This window comes from Corvus hawaiiensis, chromosome 4 (assembly GCF_020740725.1).
Source record: "Corvus hawaiiensis isolate bCorHaw1 chromosome 4, bCorHaw1.pri.cur, whole genome shotgun sequence".
NCBI lineage: Eukaryota > Metazoa > Chordata > Aves > Passeriformes > Corvidae > Corvus > Corvus hawaiiensis.
The window spans coordinates 25,018,848-25,028,819 of NC_063216.1; the positions used below are offsets into that span (position 1 = coordinate 25,018,848).

Genomic DNA, 9,972 nt, shown 5'->3' on the forward strand with positions numbered 1-9,972 from the left:
GAGCAAGGTGAGTTCACAGGTGTGTCAGCCAGGTATGCACCCTGAAAGCACTGAATGGTTAAAAAAAAACCCCAAAGTCAACCCTGCTCGTGGTAGGCTTTGCAGTCTATAATAAAGCACATGGCAGATTTCATCAGGGTTTGCTGTAGAACACCAGAAGGGCAGTGAAACACCAGTAATAATTAACATCTTCAAGGCTGAATTTCAGTGTGAAGCATACACCATTAAAATGAATGAATGCTTGAGGGAATGCCCTGTTTGTCAAGCAAAGGTTCATTCTTTCAGATCTGCTGTATATCTCTTGGTAAATAGATGTCAGATGTGTAGGTGAATCAGTGCCCTGATAGTAGTATGTGAAAGGGGTTTAAATACTGATCTTAAAAAATAATTAATTGAGCAGTATTTGAATAAAGACCAGAATTTAGTGAAGCATAACAAAAGAGGTGACTTTTTTCCCCTCCCCTTAGTTAATTATTAATTACTTCCCTAACAGTTTCCAACTCATCTATTCCATTGGATGGCAGGAAACAAAGAAGGAATTTGAGTTGCATACCTGCAAGTTGCTGAGTGTATTGAGTGGGGTGGGAGGTCACCTGGCTTTGTGTCCAGTTTTCAATTAGTGGCAGGGAATTGTTTGCAGAAATCAAGTACTTAGCCATAGCTCAAACCAAGTGGGTTCTTCACTTTATTCAAAACTTGCATGTATTGTTTGCACTGAGAGAGGTGCCTCGTTTCAGAGTAGAGTCCCAAAATACCCCACCTCATGTACTGACATTATAAAATTTTGGACTTTGCACAGTTTAGAGGGGAGAATTTTTTCCAAAGCTTGGCATCTGGCTGCAACAGGAGCGTTCTGCACCAACTTTCTTAGGTCAAAAGCACTCAGTAAAGCAGCTGTACTAGGACTCCCCTGTGGGCCCCCAAGCTTAGATCATCACAAGAATGATGACAGCTGTCTCTGTAATATCCTTGTTTGAAATGCACAGAGCTTCTTGCTATAAAGTGATCAGGTCTTTCCTTCAGCGTTAGCTGTAGGTGCTCCACTCTGGTGAGAGGAGACTGCTGCTTGCAAACATACTGACAAGAATGACACAAGATGAGGGAGACTTGATTAGTTTTAAAAAGGATGGACAAATACATGTCCTTCAGGTATGAATAAATTAGAACTACCAGAAGAGTTTTTACAAAGAAGGAAGAAAAATAAAATAAATGAGTGCTAAACTTCTAAATATTTTATAAAAAATATTTCAGAATATGGCTACCTCCAGTAGTAAGAAATATCCTGAACATGACTCTCTAGAATAACTAACCTGAGTCGTGCCTTAAAGGAAAAAGCACCCAAGCCCTGGGGCAGTCATAATTGCTTTATTCCACCTGGGAAACATATGGGTTTTACTTGAAAGAGAACACTGAATTTTGGATCTCTATTGTTTTGTTTCACAGTCTGTGTGCTTGAAAACACTGTTATATACTTTAGTTCCAGATTCCAAAGGCTGATTGAAACCACATCTTAGATCTGTATGCCACAAAATACATAATACACAAATAAGTGATAACTGCACCTGTTCTTGGGTCTTTCCCATGATGGTCTGGGGTTTTTGTTTTGTTCTGGGTTGGTTTTGGGTTTTTTTGAGGAATTTACCCATTTTGTTAATTCCAAAAGTCTAAAATACAACAAGATGATGGCACAAGTCAATGGTGATGTTGCTAATGGCTTTCTTAGGCCAAATCACAGATCCTTTTGGGGATCTTGCTGACTGTAAGGCACAATATGGGCACAGACTAAAGCACATCCTGAAAATGTGGAAAAATATAAAAAATCTTGTTCAGGTTCTGACAGCAGGTTTTCACTCTAAATCTTTCCTGTGATGACAAACCACTGCCATTCCCTAATAAATCAGTTAAATGAACATTTGGCTGCATCTGGAGCTAAAGCCAGTTCAAGCTACTGGATATGGTTGAGCATTCCAATGCTATGTTGATTCCTGTCTTGCAGCCTGGTCCAGTTAAAGTTGATCCCAAATCTTCTTGTCCAGCAGCCTGATCCAAGGGCTATTGCTGTGATAACAGTGCATTGTTCTTTCCACTAGGATGTGCCCATGAGACATTAGCTGCTGTGTAAAAGCAAAAGCATTATTCTGTTAAAATTCATTGTGGAGCTGAACAAGGTAAACTGTAACGCTAACCACTTTTCTTCAGAAGTGGGGAAAGTCTAAGAAGTTCAGTAGTTTTGTTGAATCTAATTGAAGGGACCTGATCTAAAAGAAGACACTACTCTTTGAAAAATCCTACTTCTGTGAAAGTGTTTTGGAGCAGGAACCACCATCTCTTCCTGCCTTGAGGCTACTTAAGTCAGTGCTTCTCTGCCTGGTGGCTGGGACTTCTACAAGCAGGTAATTACCTCTTGAGTGTGTGTCTCTGTGTTACCTTGACCTTGCAGCTGTCTCTCTGATGACAGACTGTGTAGTAGAACAAAAACTTGTTCTTTAAAGCTGGTGGCAGTTCTCACTATCTGTATGTAGCAATAACAGAAGACTGCTTAGTGTCACTGTTGTGCCAAAATAAGGCCAGGCTAGAATGATAGAACTTGGGAAAGGTCAGACTTGTGAAACCATGGCAAATAGTAGATAAAGCTTGTTGTGGTTTGTGGTTTTTTCATAGTTGCCGTTCTTCTCTTTAATTTTTTTGCTAGTAATTTAGACTAAGTGTGCGTTTAAGCATGGTACTGCAAATTGTTTGTGTTTAAAACAAAGCATTGCTGGTTACTTTTGGTTGTGGGAGTGCATTGCTTTGAAACACTTCACCAAAGCAAAATTAATTTGAAAAACTCCAGGTGACAAGTTGCTCTGTATAAGACAGAGGCAGCCTAATTATTTTTCTGTTGTTTTTTGTCAGGCTTTGTTAGGTTGCAGTGATAGGTGCCACTTGTTTCTTGTTAGGAACTAGCAAGATGTCTTAACATCAACTCCACTGTAAGTATTTTGGCCCTTCCAACGGAAACTTCCATCAAGATTTCAAATTCACAATTGCTTTTCACATTTAACTCGGTTCCTGCATAATTTCACTTGTGGGCTCTGGAAGCTGGGAGCTGTTCCGGGTCTCCAGGCTGGAGTGAGAGATGATGGCAGGATGTGGCCTCCCTTGCTGTGGGCTCTGGGGGTGTGAGGAGGAGACTCCAGACTGCAGAGAGGTTTGTCATTTATCATCACAAGGCTAGAGCATCGAAGTAGACTGACTCATCCCCTTGCTAGTGACTCACTATATGTCTTCTCTTTCCTGGGTGGAAAAATAACTCCTTTGTTTCTAATGGGAATGCAAAGTGACAGACCATAGATACCACTTTGTATCAACAAAAGGCAGATACATATTTAGAAGTATTTTTATTACAGGAGCCTTGGTATCCTAGGAAATGCATGCTCATGTGGTTTGGGGCAAGGATTGAGTCAAAATGTATATTGTTTCAGCTGTTGGGACCGGGAAGGATGCCCTAGCACAGAAACTAAGTAGCTTGTTCTCGATTGTATTGGGTTCAGTGCAAAGCCAGACAGTGAATATATCTCCCCTGATTCATCTCTGGTCCTGTACACCATCAGCCATCACACCTCTCGGGGTATTTCAATCAAGTTTGTCGTTTCTCCTATGCAGTATGCCAGTAGAAGTGGATTTCTTTTTCTATTATCTCTGATGGTCAGAAGAGCCTCTTCCTGTGTCAGTTCTTTTCTGTTTACTTAGTTGTTTTAGTTAAAGGACAAGACTTTTCTCATAGGAGCTCCTATACCAGTCCTCTACTTCATTTATCTAGATCTGCCTCTACTGGTTTTTCAGTGTGACATTGCAGCTGCAGCCTCCTCTCCTCCATGCTCAAATGTTGTATTCTCATGTAATGTGTGCACACTAAGGACCTGATTCACCAGTGTCTTACTGTGCATTTACACAGAGGCTTCTAGTAGGGCTAATGAAGTCAAATTTTGTGTCAAACTGAATAATGCTGTTCTATAGCTTCACAGAAGTTTTCTCTCCTGATTTTAAATTCAATTTTCTTGTGTATTTTTGCCTATTAACTGAAACTTTCAGAACTGCACCACAGCTGTCTCTCTCTGGAAGACCTGCTGCAGTCCTTTTGCATTTCCCTCTAACATAAGCTCCCTGGCTCCTGTGTAGTGTGTGTACAGAGGTGGCCATCCTCTCTCCTGGAAAGGCCGTGCCTCACGAGCCCTCTGCAGGTGCTGGATCTGTAGCTGGCTGGGGAGCTGAGTGGATGGGATGGGAGCAGGCAGCTGAATGGAGCCACTGCAATTACACAGACCAGTTAAAGCCTTTTCGCTTTTGAGCAGAAATAGATGAAAAATTTTGTAGGAGGAGGGTGCTAAGAGTTCAGTTCTTTCATGATAAATCTGTTTCTTTCAGATAACTCTAAAATAACATTTTCTGCTGTTCCTGATGACTTTGCACTCAGGTCTGCATATATTAGCCCCTCCCACCTACAGCTTACTAAATGCTTTTTTATTTAATATTTACATTGAGGCAACAGTGAATGACAGAAACTTACTCCACTGAAATTCTAAGTGTGTATGTGCTTAAATGTGGAAAAGGTCACATTGACTGGCACCTGGCATGTCGATAGCAGCTTGGTAGGTCTGTGCCCCAGGCTCTGTGTGCATCACTGGGGCTTGCGGGTTGTGTGTGTGATGATGGATGTAAACATAATTTCTGAGGCTTCTGCTTGCTTGCTGTTGCTGTAATTCACGTTTTTCCTAGTGACTCTGGAATAGCATCGCTCTCGCTAATCTTAGTTTTAAACGACTGGATACTGTTTCATACTAGCACTGCCGCGGGCAGGGCTGTAGGGCGGGTCTGGCTGGGGCTCAGGGAAGATGCAGCCGCGTCTGGTTTCCCAGCTTTACACTCAGACACTTGTGTCACAGGGAAGGAGTAATGGTGTGGGCAGCTCTGTTCTGCTCAGAGCGTTTTATGCTGAGTCTTGTTTTCCACGGTCACTCATGAAATCATCAGGGTAGTTCTGCATCTGAGCACAAGGAGTGTGAGGGAAACCTTGTCTTGCATCTGTCTGGGGAGGCATTTTGTGAGGCAGAACAACATACCCTAAATATTTTACAGAAGAATAGAGAGTATTTTAAACAGGAATAAATAATACAGGTGCTGTCCAGGCTCTCTTTAGCTAGTCAACACAGCAGATCCAGGCTTTTCTGTTTCATAAAATCCACTGTTGTGAAGAATTGTAAGAAGGCTGGATTCAGGTTGTGAGGGATGATGTGTTTTGATCAGGAACTGAAACAAAAGTCTGTCTGAACCAAAACAGTATTTTTTTGACAAGATGACACTTTTCCTGGCCTGACATTGCGTTGCACAGATTTAGTATTTAGACTAAAGTGCCTCAAACTGTTCTTCAGCTCCTTTGTAATCCTGAACAGCACTTCTCCTCCACACATACATGACCTTCAGAAGTCCAAGTGTCTGTGGAATAAAGATAGATGACTTTTAGTTGCAATAAGTTTTTTGTTTGCTTTGCCTAAATTGAATTGTCTTGAAATCAATAGCTGATTTATTTGAGGTTCACACTGTGTCGTTGACTTATTGACACTTTTCTAAGTGCACAGTTTATTAAACATTAGAGTACTCCTCACAGAATCTGCTGGTTTAAGTTTTGAATTTTCTTGCATTAAAACTTCCTTTCTTTTCCAAAACTTTTTAGAAAGTTGCTAACAGCCTTCAGCCCACAAAATTTATATAAAGAAGTTTGTGTTGACTCTGAATTTGTTAAACCTACATAGTGTGAGATGTTACTTGTTTCTGAGACAGTTCTTGTACATTTGGTTTAAAATGTTGTTCAGACACATGAGACAAGAGACTCTGTTCAAGTTGCAAGAAGATGATTCAAGATACTCATCTCTCTTCTAGTGAATGATTGTCATAGATTGCTTAGAGTTCATCTAAGGAACCTCTCCCAAACAGCAAGTATGGAAATGTGACATATGAAGGAAACATTTTTTAAGAAGGGTTTGGGCATTCTTTCTTTATTTCAGGATTTCACCACCAGGATTTGAGGTTCTCTTCTGTTTTTCTTCCTTGTCTTTTCCAAATGTTCAGATTTGATGTTGGTGGCTAAATAGGGACTAGATCACTGAAAAATTCCATTATTCATGGCACCTCATTTCAATGAGGTTCTTTTGTAAATCTGTTCCTTAAGCAACTTCCCCAAATTCTGCTTCTTGCCATGTTCCTTCTTCTAAATGGGCCTAGGGGATTTCAGATTTTCATGTTAATGTATTCTGATCTTGGTAAGTAGCATTTACTGTCTTGTTGCAATGAGCTGGGAAAGATGAAGAGTAGCAAAGCAGCATGGTCCTTTCAGATAGCATTATTCGTAAAAAGCTGAGGATAATCCTTAGACATCCTGGCTCATGGGTGTGTATTGTAACTGTTGAGGAAAAGCGTCCACTCACCAGGTACTGAAATAAAAAATTTATATATTTTTTTTTAATCACTGCATCTCTCTTGCAGACCCTCAGAGTATGAAAGTATTGGCATATTTGTTTTGGGCAGTCCTTTCCAATCAGCCCCATGAGAGACCACATGAACATGTAGGGTAGAAGCAGAAGATTAAATCCTAGTTAATGATAAATTTAGAATTTGCATGTTATCTGGTTTTTTTGTGTGTATATTGGGTTTTGTTCTTCAGTTGCTGCTTGGCCCAGAAGGAGGCCAAAGTGCGTGTCTGCTGTGCTGTGTCCTTTATTCTGCCTCCAGTGCCAGCAGTCCTGTGATGACAACTGGCAGAGGTGCCTCGAGATGTTGGTTCACAATTTAATTTTCATTTTATAGTCTCTGCTTATGGTGTAGATGGAGGAAGGGGGAGAATGATGTTACATCTAAGACCAAACCGTGTTGTATCATTTCTTTTGCAGAAGTGAGGCTTGCAGCACCTTCTCATGGTCCATGGGGCAGGAAGCTTGAGTCACCTCCCAAATTCCTGGCTCTCCATGGCTAGTTCCTGTGGCTCCCTGGCAGATGTGGCGTGAGGAGCATCTGGGCTGTGCAGGAGCTCCTGCCACCACCCAAGCTCATCTGCAGCTCCAGGGTGGTGGCAGCAGGCCTGTCACTGAGAGCAGCTGCCTCCAGGAGGAGGGAAGCTGGAGGTGGAGGCAGGATCCAGTCATCTGCCAATGAGGCAGATGCAAGGTTTATCTGATGCTGCTGCAGTCTGAACCCCTGGACGCTGGGAGGAAGAGGGAAGGGGAAGGACTCTATCTAGTTTACCCAGCCACAGGTGTGTAACAGGAGGAAGCTGGAGAGAAGACAAATGGAAGGGCAGAATTTCTTCTTAAAATCTAATGTAAACTCACTCTCCTTCAGTTTAAAGCCATTGCCCCTTGTGCCATCACTACATGTCCTGGTAAAAGGTCCCTCTCCAGCTTGCTTGCAGGGCCCCTTTAGGTACAGGAAAGTGCTGTAAGTTCTCCATGGATCCTTCTGTTTTCTAGGCTGAACACCCCCAGCTCTCTCAGCCTGTCTTCATAGCAGAGGTGCTCCAGCACTCTGATCATCTTCATGTCCCTCCTCTGGGTTTGTTCCAACACATCCATGTCTTTCTTTTTCTGGGGGCCCCAGAAATGGATGCAGCACTGCAGGTGGGGTCTCACCAGAGCAGAGAGGGGGAGAATCTCCTCTCTCAGCCTGCTGCCCATGCTGCTTTTGGTGCACCCCAGGACATGTTTGGCTTTCCGGCTGTAAGTGCACATTGCAGGTCATGTTGAGCTTCTCATCCGCTGACACCCCCAAGTGCTTCTCAGGGCTGCTCTTGATCCATTTTCCAATCACCCTGCATTTGTGCTTGGGATTGCCCTGACCTTTATGTTTTAATGACAAATACTTGTCACGCTTCTGGTTTTGTGCTGCTAGCATACAGCACTGAGATCTCCTGCACGGCTCAGATGGATATCTGAATTAAAAAAAACATTCTGCTGTACTGTGTATAAATACATTTAGAAGTAATTTAAGGAACTTGGAAAGCTGCTGATCTCTGTGAGGGTATTTTCTGTTTCAAAGAGATCACTGCTACTTATGGCAAGACATCTGTTATCTGAGCAGCCCTGCAAGGCACTGAACAATAGACACGTTCTTTGGCAGATCTTTACAGTCACCAGCATCCAAGAATAGCATGTGGAAGGTGTACACTCAATAGTGCTTGATGCTGATGCATGCAAGCAGGTGTGCACTTTAATTCTCTGTCATATAGAGTGTAAGACCTTAACTGGTGCAGTTTCTAACTCAGGACTACTCTGCTTATAGTCAAATCCTGGTACACCATTGGAGAAATAACTTCCTTGTCCCTTCTGTTCAGATGTATAGAAGGCCTCTTGGAACAGCAGAATGCACTTAGCCGATACCAGCACCATCATGGGGAAGCTTGCTGATGCAGCTATGGATTGTGTGCTAGGAGCGCTGCCTCTTAACATCCCTCTTTCATCTCCCCTGTCAGCATCCCCTCCGTGCAATGTTGAATTTCAGCTTTATAATGAGGGCTAAGACACGTGGCAACCTTTTCCTTGTAGGGAACACTGGGAGTCTTTCTCCTCTGATGCTTGTGTTCCCAAGACTTCCAGGAACTAGATGACTTGGAGATTCCTATGCCATGTTTGGTTCAAAGTGGCTCTAAAGCTAACAGGAATTGAAACATGCATAGCTAGGACTGTGTCTGCACAGAAATAATGTCTTATGGTTGGTGCAGAAGAAGCTTATAGCTTAGAAGTTTGGTTTTTTTTTTTTCCAATGCCTATCTTCAGAGTTGGTAAGAATTGGCAATTTCTGTCCCACAGGAAACTTTGATCTTTGAGAAGAAAATCCTGAGACTGCTTCAATGCAAACTACTAGTCAGAGACTTGGAGCATTGAATTGTTTTCCCTGATGCTGCTGACTTCTTTGCAAATATCTTCTGTGTGTCTGAAGGCTCCAAGACCTGGGGCTTCGAGTCCAGGCTGGGTGTGCACAGGGAGGAAAGACCCATGTGTCATCTGAAACCTAATATCTGTGATTTTGTAATTCCCTGCAAAAGTGGTTTTGTTAGGTTTTTGGAGAAGGAAAAATCATGTGATAACATGCCCAGCACCAAGAGGCAGTAACAATACCATGCCTGGAGTCTTTTCCAGAGACTGGTGAGGTCCCTGGAAAATACCATAGCTGAGTACATTCTTGTTGAGGAACAAGGCATCTGGGGAGAGAGCCAGAAATAGAGATGGAACTTCAGTTCATTTGAGCTGATGTCATTTGTAATCAGGTTTTCGATAGCAAATCTGGTGTGGAACAGGCAAGATGCTGGACAGATGGTCTAAGGGAATGGACAAATAAAAGAAGTGAAAACTAGCATAAACTGACAATTTTTTTCTTGTGCCTGCAGTTTGGGAGAGTATCCTTTTTGAGAGTGGACTTGCTTGCATTTTCCCTAGTAAATGGAATATTTTACAGCTCAAATCTGGTCTAGACAGTTTAGCCACAAAATTTTAACATTCTTTTGAGATCATTAAAAAAAAGTTCCAGCCACATTTGAACAAATGGCTTTTCATTGAGTGCTCACCCTCACTTTAGCCATAGGACTGAAACTAAAAGGTTCTTTTTCTCCCTGGTGATGTGGCTGCCAAGGAGGAAAAGAATTGTCCTGTGGACTAAATGTGGGGGAGCAGCAGGAGGAGATAGTTTCTTTTTGGTAGCTGTGTGCTTATTAATTCTCTACCCAGCAGCAAGCTGCAGGAGTTCAGGTTACTGCCCACTTTGCCTAGGGGCAGAATCTGCCCTCCTGAGTTCCTGTATAAATCTCCAGTAGTCCCAACTGCCTCAACACTCAAACTGGTTGAGAAGTGCCTGTCCAAGAGCAGGTGTGGGATAAAGAATGCCTGTATCAATTTTAGTAATTGTAGGTCTCAATCCTCAGTAAAGGTATGAGTGAAAACATGGAAA

The 9,972-nt window shown here is 42.4% G+C and overlaps 1 protein-coding gene across 2 annotated transcripts in view; it reads left to right on the forward strand.

The window, feature by feature from the left end:
• Positions 1-9,972, forward strand: part of CHST11 (carbohydrate sulfotransferase 11) — a 159,227-nt gene that overhangs the window by 21,129 nt on the left and 128,126 nt on the right. The gene's annotated exons all lie outside the window — the stretch shown is intronic.